Source organism: Phoxinus phoxinus (genome assembly GCF_949152265.1).
Source record: "Phoxinus phoxinus genome assembly, chromosome: 3".
In the NCBI taxonomy this organism is placed as follows: Eukaryota; Metazoa; Chordata; class Actinopteri; order Cypriniformes; family Leuciscidae; genus Phoxinus; species Phoxinus phoxinus.
Window position 1 is genome coordinate 41,566,440 of NC_136878.1, and position 12,799 is coordinate 41,579,238.

At 39.1% G+C, this 12,799-nt stretch overlaps 1 protein-coding gene across 2 annotated transcripts in view; it reads left to right on the forward strand.

The window, feature by feature from the left end:
- The first annotated feature begins 11,250 nt into the window (after positions 1-11,250).
- The window catches only part of ap2b1 (adaptor related protein complex 2 subunit beta 1), a 56,783-nt gene continuing 55,234 nt past the window's right edge, over positions 11,251-12,799 (forward strand). The window contains exon 1 of one of the 2 annotated variants that reach the window (XM_079608529.1): positions 11,251-11,392. The gene's annotated coding sequence lies outside the window, so the exon portion shown is untranslated. The remainder of the gene's footprint in view (positions 11,393-12,799) is intronic. The other variant, XM_079608530.1, reaches the window with a different exon arrangement.

Sequence of the window (12,799 nt, forward strand, 5' to 3'; positions counted from 1 at the left end):
TGCTGATGATTTAAACTCATTCTATTGCAGGTTTGAAAAGCCCAGCCTCACACCTCTCACCCGCTCTGATCTGCACTTCACACATTCACCATCACCTCCTGCACCCCCCTCTCCTGCCATCCAACCTGAGCTTAAGGTCTGTGTGGAGGACGTGAGCCGAGTCTTAAAAAAACACAAGACTAGGAAAGCTTCAGGCCCAGACGGCATCTCATCTGCTTGTTTAAAAGCCTGCGCTGACCAACTGGCCCCAAGTCTTCACGCAGATCTTCAACAGATCATTGGAGCAGTGTGAAGTTCCCTGCTGCTTCAAACGCTCTACTATCATTCCCGTCCCCAAAAAATCCAAAATCAATGGACTTAATGACTACAGACCTGTCGCTCTCACGTCTGTGGTCATGAAGTCGTTTGAAAGACTGGTGTTGGCCTACCTGAAGGACATCACTGGACCCCTGCTGGATCCCTTTCAGTTTGCTTACAGAGCAAACAGGTCTGTGGATGATGCAGTCAACATGGGACTGCATTATATCCTGCAACATCTCGACAGACCTGGGACTTATGGACGGATCTTATTTGTGGACTTCAGCTCGGCCTTCAATACCATCATGCCTGATCTTCTCACAGCCAAACTGACCCAGCTCTCCATGCCATCCTCAATCTGTCAGTGGATCTCCAGCTTCCTGACGGACAGGCAGCAGCAAGTGAGACTGGGGAAACTCACATCCAGGACCCTCACCATCAGCACTGGCGCCCCCCAAGGGTGCGTTCTCTCCCCACTGCTCTTCTCCCTGTACACTAATGACTGCACTTCTGTAGACCCCTCTGTCAAGCTCCTGAAATTTGCAGACGACACCACTGACATCGGTCTCATCCAAAACGGTGATGAGTCTGCTTACAGACTGGAGGTTGAACAGCTGGCTGTCTGGTGCAGTTATAACAACCTGGAGCTCAACACGCTCAAAACAGTGGAGATGATCGTGGACTTCAGGAGAAACCCCCCTGCACTCCCCCCTCTCACCATCATGAACAGCACTGTGGAAGCAGTGGAGTCATTCAGGTTGCACTACCATCTCTCAGGACCTGAAGTGGGACAATCACATTGACTCTGTTTTGGGCAATATTCTTCAAGACTGTAATCGGACTGTTCTGTGGTAGCTCTAAACCAAAATCTTTGAACGAATATTTGAAAGATCTTGTAAGTGAATTGAAAACACTGAGCTGTGGGTTAGATCTGTTGTACATATATGTGATGCACCTGCTAGGGCTTTTATCAAAGCCATCAAGAGTTACACTGGCCACTCTGCCTGTGGTAAATGTAGTCACACTGGCCTGCATCTCAAACACAGAATGACCTTTCCTGAAATTAATGCCCCACTTAGGACATAACTCTCTTTCCGGCAGATGATAGATGAAGACCATCATGTTGCCAACATGGTTGGTGGTTTTTCTCATGACTACATGCATCTTGTTTGTCTTGGGATGATGTGGAGACTTTTAGATCTTTGGCTGAGTTCAGGGCCACTCCGTGTTCGTTTATCTTCCTGGCTGAGTTAAGTCATTTCAGATTCTCTTGTAGGGTTGAGCTTTTACATACCTTCTGATTTTTTCCCTAGCCATCTGGGTGTGTCAAAATGATATTTTGATGGCTGGTAGACCTTTTGAGCTTCCTAGCCAGCTGCAACATATCCTGCCCTGCACTTGACCTCGTGAATAAGGGGATGTATTTTTTTATGTTTGAACACAGTTATAAAGTCAAAGAAGGGTTATATAGATATATCTCTCTCTGTGTGTGTGCCCCTCCCACCCTCCCTCCACATTCCTGAGCGCATTGGACAGTGGAAGTGAGGAGAATATATATCATATATTTCACAAAAAAAATCACCTTACATTTGAGAGTTGAACAAGTAGCTCCACATAGATGTCCATACATTTAAAGTTTTAATACAAAAGATCCTGAGTGTTTCCTGAAGTGTTTCTCTCTCACACCAGCCTCTGAGTCAGAGGGGGAGTGTGTGTGTGTGTGTGTGTGTGTGTGTGGGTGTGAGAGAGAGAGGGTGATGTCTCCATTGAATATTTTTAAACAGGTGTTTAAAAATGATCAATGGTGACCTATACCATCGACCTCGTACAAAAGGCCTGTATTGTGTCTGTGTGTGTGTGTGTGTGTGTGTGTGTGTGTGTGTGTGTCACATGATGCCCCTCCCACCCTCCCTCCGCATTCCTGAGCACATTGGACAGTGGAAGTGAGGAGAATATAATATATTTCACACTGACTAAAGTTGAAAAACATTCTGTTCTTTAAAAGTATATACAGGCTTATAAAATAAATATCTTACAAAAAAATCTACTGAACCAATTATTTTAGTTTTAGATAAACAAAAATCACCTTACATTTGAGAGTTGAACAAGTAGCTCCACACAGATGTCCATACATTTAAAGTTTTAATACAAAAGATCCTGAGTGTTTACTGAAGTGTTTCTCTCTCACAGCAGCCTCTGAGTCAGAGGGAGAGTGTGTGTGTGTGTGCGTACGTGTATGTGCGCGGGTGTTCAGCGATCAGAATGAGACATTGCAAATATTTTGTTAGTGCTAAATGCAAAGTATAAGTATAAAAAGTTTAAATTAGATCTTTTAAAAATAAAAAGATTGTTTAAATTAAATTTAATTAACTAATAAAAACAAATATTCTACATCGATGGTCTATGGAAAAACTTGACCTTAAAGTATATTTTTTATTTATCAGGTTGCATGTAAAGAACTTTGAAATTTGGGGGTCTCACAAGTCATCTCACACATTGTGTGAAATGTTCAACAATTCCTTAAATAGTATCTGTGAGAAAATAACCACATGCCTATCTTTAGAGAGAGAGCAACAATGAAGACATTTAGAATCTGTGATGCCTCAGACCAATCCCCATTGATAAGCTGCTTTTAAGGTCCTTCCGATCACCAGCACATCTTCAGAGAAATACGATACTTGACAATAATGTTAGCTTCAGGATAAAGGGTGACAGAGCAGATGAGCCTCTGTGCATCATGTAATGTTAGTCTGCTAACACCTTTCCAGAGCCAAAGTTTTGTTCGTACTAAATTTATTTCAAAGCATAATCGTAAAAGATTAAATATGATCTTTTAAAATGAAAAGATTGTTCAAATTAAATCTTTAAAGTTTTAATACATTCATATAATCTATTTATCTTTTAGAAGATTACTGTAATGATTTTGTTTAACAGTGACCTAAAGTAAACATTTTATTAATATAACCATAGCCATAATGATTTTTGTACTGCAACAGCATATTATATCCCATACACCTAAACACGACCATCACAGAAAACAGAATTTTGACATTTTCAAAAATAAATAAAAATAAATCAATCATTTAATATAATTTCTAAGCTGTTTTGCACTGTTTTGCACCAAGTGTTAGGAGGTTGATGGAGAACCCAAACACAGACGACATGAAGACACTTAAGGTTTATTACGACACAAAACAGAAAACAAAACCCACGAGGGGGCAAAACAGACAGAACAATGGAGACTAACTGGACTATGACTGATAACTACAAGAAACCAAACAATAAATACAGGCAATAGCGCAACAGCTCTTGACAAGATACTCACTGACAAAGGTTTGACATGGATTAACAATGAGCCGACACAGGACAGCAAACACAAGGGGATTAAATAGGGAGACTAATGATAACATAACAGGTGACACAGGTAAAGCAATAATGACAAAACGAGGATAACAAGGAGGGCAGGGCTAGAAGACGAGACAACACAAGCACATGGCCCAACAAGGCCATGTGTTTGCACATAAAACATGGGTCTGTCATGATCCTGCCTCAAGACTTAAAGAAAGACAAGGACTAGATGGCAGAATCATGACACTAAGTTGATTCCATAAATTAACTAATCTCTATTTTTAAATTAAATGAATATAAATAAAGTATATAACTCAATGAATAATAACAAATATGTTACTAAAATGTATTCAAACAATTTAAACAGTTTTAGCTAAATGAATATATAAATAAAAAATGATATATAAATATAAAAACACTTTACATTTTCATAGAGCTGAAGAAGTAGTTATTTATGCAATGATAAAAAACAATCCAAAAAGCAAATAGTTTAAGTTGTGATAAACAAAACCCTCCCGGATCCTTCAGTGATAAACTACAGGGTGAAATGCTTCACACCCTCACAGAGACGAGAGGAGATACAGGTGTAAGGTTGGAAATAATCCAAGATTATTTCAAAGGAACAGACATTTTCAGCACACCAGTGCTGATAGTGATTTAGGCCTGTAGGCCAAAGCTTTTGGACAATGGGGGAAATTGTGATGGTCTGATTGGTTAGTTTGCTTTGAATATCTCACACCTAGGTGTTAGTCACATGGCCGGGGGAAATGACAAATCAAGATTGTAACTGTTCTTCTCTCTCTTTTGTGGGGATGCTGAGCTGGTCTTGAGACAGAGGCTCTCTGCCTTTCTCTTTCTTTCTTTCTCTCTCTCTCTCTCTCTCTCTCTCTCTCTCTCTCTCTCTCTCTCTCTCTCTCTCTCTCTCTCTCTCTTCTCTCTCTCTCTCTCTCTCTGGTAACATTTTACATTTGTGCTGGGTACAAATGGTTTAAATTCTCATTACATCCATGTTGTAACTATTTTAAGTGTAAAGTAAACATAACCTTATTGCACATTGAACCTTTTAATTCATGGAGTCAGATTAAAACGAGATAATTGCATATGAGAACATGTGTCTTATTTAACCAAATGACCAGACGCTGGAAAGATTTTTTTTTTTTGGAAAGAACACGCGCGTCCTTCACCGGCTGATCGGAAACCGTTAGTTCTTTATTCTTCTTCTTTGTTACGTTTAATGGCGGGTGGCAATCAGCATTATGGTGCATTACAGCCACCTACTATGTTGGAGCGTGGGCCAGAGCTTTCCTTCCCTTGAATAAAAAAAAAAATAATAATAATAGTAATAATTCTAATAATATTACCTGACCCTAAATTCTATTTATCAATCCAGTTTCTCTCAAATAACAGAATAACTTCCCTACTTCAATATCAAAAACATTTTTTAAACTTAATTCTTCCTGTTCCAACTTTCTGCTTTCCTCCCTTAATACCTCCCGCTCTCGAGAAAATTTTTGACAGTGAAGAATTACATGCTCGACTGACTCCTCTATTGGGCAATGTTCACTCACTCCTGAGGGGTGTTTATTTATTAAGTGCAAAGTTTTATTAAGCCTAGTATGTCCTACCCTTAGCCTTGTCAAGATATTCTCCTCTTTATTGTTTCTTCTGGTTATCCTTCCTGTACCCACATCTTGCTGTAATATATAGAGATGTCGCCCTGTGTTTCCTGTATCCCAACTGTTCTGCCACTTCTTAATGATGTTTCGTTTAATTATTCCTTTGGCTTCAGACTTACTGAGTGGAACGCACAATACCTCCTCCTGCATCAGAACCTGTTTTGCTAATGCATCCACATCTTCATTTCCCTTAATCCCTCTGTGTGCTGGAATCCACATAAATGTTACCTGCACATTCATATTTTTAATTCTGTACAATGTTTCATAGATCTCATTTACTATATCTTGCCTGCTGTTAGATGTAAATGACTGCAGTGACATTAATGCAGAGCATGAGTCTGTACATAAAATAACCTTTTTAACTTGTAATTCTTCTGCCTTCTGTAATGCTATTACTATTGCCAACATCTCTACTGTATAGACTGATAGATGATCTGAAGTTCTTCTTTTACCAGAAACATGCAATGTAGGAAAACTAAAACCAAAACCTGCTTTCCCTGTATTAGGATCCTTGGATCCATCTGTATTTATTTGAACATATGTTTGATATAGTGTTTGTAATCTATCTTCCACCAGTACTGCCATATTTCCAAATCCTTTTTGACCCTGCATTTTTTCCAGGAAATATAAATCTACTGACACTGGAGGAAACAACCAAGGTGGTGTCACTGATATTGGCACTGTCGGGATATATCCTCCTTGATTTAATGTCATGTCTTCAGCTATTTCCTCACATCTCCATGCAAAGCATCCCCGTTTAGCTCTTTCACTCTCCCAACATGGGAGAAGTATCTTAGTTGTAGGATGTCGATCCCCAGAATGCCCTTGTAAATTTATCCAGTAGTGCATCATTAATTGCTTACGTCTAATGTGCAACAGCATTTCCCCCATCTCAACCTGAAGAGCAGCCACAGGAGTTGTTTTCACAGCCCCACAGCATATTCTTACCGCTTGAGCTTGCACCACATCCAACTTCTTTAATGATGTTTTAGCTGCCGATCCATAAGCAATGCTCCCATAATCTAATACTGATCTTATCAATGCTATATACACATTTTTACTAGCAGCCCTACTTGCCCCCCATTCTGACCCTGTTATGCATCTCATCACATTTAGTATCTTTTTACACTTGGTTTATCCTTCTAATATGTTCATTCCATGTTAGCTTATCATCAAACCACATATCCAAAAACCTAAAAACTTTTACTTGCTCTATATCTATATCCATACATCTTTACCTGAGCCTCAACCCCTCTCTTTCTAGTGAAAATTACAGTCTTGGTCTTCCCAATTGCAAACTTAAATCCCCATGCAATTGACCATCTCTGCACCACATTAATTGCCTCTTGTATTTTACCTTTAATATGATTAATGTTCCTTCCCCTTTTCCATAAGGCTCCATCATCAGCAAACAGTGACTGTCCGATATCCCCCTGCACTTGTGAAAAAACGTCATTAATCATTATGGAAAAGAGTATGGGGCTAATAACACTGCCCTGAGGAGTACCATTCTCTACCATGTACCTTCTTGAAACAGCTGTCCCAATTCTTACTTGTATACTTCTGTTATCCAAAAATCCCTTAATCCAATTATATGCCCTACCTGCTATTCCTATCATTTTTAATTGTATCATTACTCCCTCCTTCCAAACCATATCGTAGGCTTTTTCTACATCAAAGAACACTGCCATTACAGATTCTTTATTAACTTGAGCTTTCCTTATCTCGGTTTCCAAACACATAACGGAATCCATCGTTCCTCTACCCCTCCTAAATCCACTCTGATGAGGTGATAAATATCCTCTTTTTTTCCATATAAAAGGATATGCTATTCTTGTCATTGTCCTTCCTCTCTTGCCCTCCCCCGTTAAGTTATCAGAACTATGAATAAGAGTAAATGCCTTCGCTATCATCTCTGCCTTCTCCTGATCAGACACTGCTGCTTCCTCCCCCATCTTCAATATTGGATATACTTCCATTCCCTTCTAATTCCTCGCATACTCTTAATCATGGTTCACACATCTCCAACAGGTGTTGCTCCACCAATTTTGTTACAGAAAGTCTGCCAGCTTTGCTTTTTTGCTTTTCGTATAATTTTCCTAATCTTTGCTTGTGTTTCTTTATATTTAATCAAATTATGAAAATGATGGGTTCTTCTAAATACTCTAGGTGCTTTATTCCTTTCTTTCACTATTTTCCCACATTCATCTGTCCACCAGGGAACTCCCTTTCTTTTCATTTTCCCTTTGCTTTTAGGGATCGATTCTTTGGCAACTTGTAGTATTGTTGTTCTAATACTTTTATCAATCTCTTCTATTTCCTCACTTAGATCTATTTTATCCATTTCTATCTCACACATATTTAAATCGTTCCCATTTTGCACTACTAAATATCCACTTCCCCACTAATTCCCTTTGATCCTTATTTGTTTCCAATAAAACACTACACCATACTGGAAAATGATCACTGCCTACCGATGAATCTTCAGATAGATCTCACTCACATATTCCCGCTCAATTCCTAGAAACTAAAGTTAAATCTAATGCTGAGATGTTCCCTGTATGCACATCTATTCTAGTCCCTCTCCCATCATTTTAAACAAACCATGTTTCTCTCTTCTAGCAATTATTCTATAACCTCACCATTTGCATCTGTTCTTATTCCTCCCCATAAAGTACTATGTGCATTAAAGTCACCACACACTACCACCTTGTTACCATCCAACCCTACTATTTGTGTTATCTGCCCCAACTCTAATTTCCTACAAGGATTATAATCATTTATAATTACACACTCTCCCTCATTCGTCCATATCGCTACACTAACATATTCTTGTTCATTCCCCCCTACACTCACTTCTCTAAATGAATATGGTCTCAACCAAGTTTCCTGTACACAAATAATGTCTGGTTTATTGGGAAGATCATCAATATACTTTTTAAATTCCTGTCCATTGGCCATCAAGCTCCTAGCATTCCATTGTATCAAGAGGACCATTATTAATAGGCTACTATCCAGTCCCTACTTGCACCTGGCTTGCTTGACTGCTTAGCTCATTCCTCTCCTCCTCCCATGTCAACTCCCTAATATCTCTAGGTGATGAACTGCTGCTTTTACAATGATTTGTATTCTCTCCGTTTTAGATTTAACCTCCATAGTTGCATTTATCACCCCTGCTATGAAAGTGACTAACTTCTTTAGATCAACCATTACTATCCCCTCCTTTGCCTGGTCTGGTACTTTTGTATTTTGTGTTTCAACTCTGTTTCTTTCATCACTCTTACTAACCATTTTCACTGCTTCTGCAGAATAAATTCTTATTTTGAATTTTAGCTCGTTGTACTTCCATTTCCCTTCTCATCACCTCACATCCACCGTAAGCCACACTATGACTACCCCCACAATTACAACACTTTGGTTGCTCGTGATTACATTGACCATACTCATGATCTTCTCCACATCTTGCACACCTTCTTCTGCCTTCACATGTTATTGCTGTGTGTCCATACCTTTGACAGTTATAACCCCTGGTTTTGGAACATACTCTCTTACAGGGGCGTAGAATTTAGTAGGGACGCTAGGGACGTGTCCCTACCAATATCCAGTGACACTGATATATCCCTAGCAATAATTTCGATCAAAACTATATAATGATGTCCCCGTCCCCACCAATTTCAAAATCAAACCTATGCCACTGCTCTCTTACACTATAACTCATAAAACCTAGTGTTACATTCTTTGGGAGCATTTCCTCCTCAAACTCCAGAAGCACAAGCTCACTGTCCTTCCTTATTCCCTCCCGAGTTATCTGCATCCTTCGAGCACCTTTTAGATATCCTCCTTTAATATTTGCTTAAATTTCCTCTATTATAACCCCGACTGGTACCCCTATCACTCCCTTACTCCACGTTTCCTTTTTCAATTTGACTTGTACTTATTACTTTAAACCTCCCAATTTCTTTAATCCTTCCAGCCCGCTCTCTCTGTTCTTCATTTTTACATATGATCATTAGATTACCATCCCTCAACATCTTGGCTACTACTATATCCCCGATCTGGTTTCTCAATACAGTTGTTAATTTCACCGGACTTATTGACGAAACTCCCCTCTCCTCACCAAATCTCAATATGATTTTAAACTCTAGTCCTTCCGTACCTTTATCTTTTATTACTTTCCCATAATCCTCATTACTCCTCACCCTCTTTGTACTGATCCCCGCAAAAGTATCTCCTCTTTTGTCCCTCTTTTTCCCACCTTCTTGACTTATATCCATACCTCCCTCACTATCACCCATATCAGTGTCCCTCCACTCTGACTCATTCTCAACATAGTTGTGCCTACCCGCTGCCTACTTCATCTTCTCCTTTTTAAGTTGACCTTTTTCCAAACTCCCACTTCCAGACGCTCCTTTCTCCAAGGATCATCCGTCAGTTCTTGTTTAAACGTTTGAACCATTCGACCGAGCTCGCTAAGTTCCAGTGTAGTTTCACTTCCGACTCCGTCCGTACTAGGAGGCTAGATCGGATAGCCAACCTGCTAACCAACGACTCTCAGTTGTTCCCCAGGAGCCCACAGCAGAGCGTCTTCAGGTCACCACGGTAACCCGTGATGTCCAAACCGGAAGTTGGGCCGAATAGCCGGCTTTTACACAGGCCAGATGAGCCTCTGGGCCAATGTCACAGCATATGTAGTTAGTCTGCTTTCCAGAGTTTTATTCATACTAAATTAATTTAAAAGCATAATCTTAAAAGTTTAAATTAGATCTTTTAAAATTAAAAGATTGCTTAAATCAAATCTTTAAAGTTTTATTAAAATCATATCTTCTATTTATCTTCTTACAAGACTTCTGTATGTATCTGTATGATATATATAAGGTATTATTTTTTACTAAACAGCGTCTGTTCAAAATAAAATAAAAAATGTTTTAAAGCAAAAACTGTGCTTTGGCGTCTTAGATCTTATTTATAACTTAAAAATAAAAATTCTGTTATCACTTACTCACTCTCAAGTTGTTCCAAACCTGTAGGGCCTATGAATTTCTTTCTTCTGCTGAACACAAAGGAAGATATTTTGAAGAATGTCAGAAACTAAACAGTTGATGGACACCATTGACTTTTTCCTACTATGGAAGTGAATGTTCATCAACTGTTTTAGTTACTGATATTCTTCATCTTCTTTTGTGTTCAGCATAATTGAAGCCTAATAGCCTATGACCCGTCTAGAGGGGTCAATATGATGAACAATATGAATTGTTCATTCTCACAGCCTGCATGTCATTCCTTATACACAAGACAAAACGTATAGAGCAATTAGAAACAATGAAACGTGACAAAATGCGATTGTGAACATTTTCTTATTAGTGAACCAGATTCATGCCCAAAGCATATTTACAATCCAATCAAACTTATGATGTTCTCTTATAAACGTGTTCAAATTACGAAATTAAACAAAAAATAAGCAAAAAAAGGACTTGAAAAGGATTTGGGTTAAAGGAGAACTCCGGTCAATTTTAACATTGAGCTCAATTTTTAGTAAATTTGGAGTGCTGTCAATACAGAGAACAACGACAAAAATCGGTGCTGCCTACACCGTGTTATCCTCTTTTTAAAATTTGCACCCTATTGACTTCAATGGGGCAAGTTTTAAACCTGCTTTTATCCTCTTAACATCCTTGATGTGTCATTCATTACAAGTGCCCAGCCATGTTGAGGGATTCCTTCAGAGTGAACACGGTGAATCTTACTGCATTAGATGTGAAAGATATTAATAAAAATTATGTTAATTCTACAAGCGCACATACCTGTATTTACTTCCTGTTTTCGGTGGAAGTCCACAGTAGTCGATTGTCGATTTCACGTACGTGATCATAGGTAACTAAGATGATTATTATTATTATTATTATTTTTTTTTTTACAAATATCCATCAGAGCTGATATTCTCAAAACACCACACAGCACTGTCTTCGGCTGACAGTCTGAGTCTCCACTGTTGCTTAGTTACCTATGATCACGCGCGTGAACTCGACAATCGACTACTGTGGACTTCGATCGAAAACAGGAAGTAAATACAGGTATGTGCGCTTGTAGAATTAACATAATTTTTATTAATATCTTTCACATCTAATCAATACGGTGCAAATTTTAAAAAGAGGATAACACAGTGTAGGCAACACCGATTTTTGTCGTTGTTCTCTGTATTGACAGCACTCCAAATTTACTAAAAATTGAGCTCAATGTTAAAATTGACCGGAGTTCTCCTTTAATGTAAGTTAGATCCAAATATTTTGGAATCAAGCTGATTGGTTTCCACGCAATGTGAGACAAATAACATTTGATGTGATATTATATCATGCAGAATGTAAACTGATGTAATATTAAGCTCGCCGGGCTTGTATAAAATCCATGGTGCATAATACTACTAGTATCAACCACATACTGTAAAAAAAAAAAAAAAAAGGTATCTCAAACATAGATTTCAACCTTTGTATACTATTACCAGAGCCCGTCTACGGAGAGCCTGTTCACTCCCTATTAAGTCCTATTGTACCGAATTTTGGTTGTAGTTCCACCAGAGTTCCACTGGGGGCGATCACCCCCGAGTGCAAAATGAATGGGAGTCTATGGGGCTAGACGGCTAAATTTGTCCCTTTCAGCCAATTGCCGTTGAGAAATCTCAGATTTGATTGTAGGTTTGGCAAGTTCAACATGGGTTATAGGTCGAAAATTGAATGAACGAGTACTTATGTCCTTTCGATTTCTTACAGGTTGAGTTGTTGTTGCCCATAACACGCTAGCATTCTGCTAATGAACGCTGATTGGTCAGTGAAGGACTGGTTACGACCAGAGATACCGCTTGATGGCATCATGGCATCCGAAGCGGGAACAGAATGTATTCTAGCAGAAACTCTTCTAGCACGTGTGTTTACCTGTGTCGGCTGTGCTGGCGATGCCTCGAGAGAAAATAAAGTGCAGAGCGCGAAAGCACCACAGTGACTGAAGGATTGCCGTAAAGCAGTATCTCTGGTCGTACGATGTGTATGACGTCATTGACATTTTGAAAGACTTTTTAAAGCAAATAAGTGACTCTAAAAAATCTAACACCCAGCAATGTGCAATTTCTTTGCATCTCCTTTCGAATACAACATTCAAATTACTAGACAAAAAATTATATCTTGAGAAAAGTGGATTTTGAGGGGTATAGCTCCATAGACCTCCATTCATTCTGCACTCGTCCCGTGAGCGCCCTCATATGGAATCAGAGTGGAACTGCAACCAGTCAGAAGCCGGAAGTGTAGCGAGAGTGAACCTTCTCCCCTTATTAGACATTCTCTGCTATTACTGTTTATGATCTCAACCATAGACAGTATATAAACTGGACACAGCGACCCCATAGGTTTCAACGGAGAGCAGTGAAGTCAATTAGAAGCACTTACTTCCTGATCGCAAGGCGAACTGCGCAGGCTCAAACTGAGCTTGAC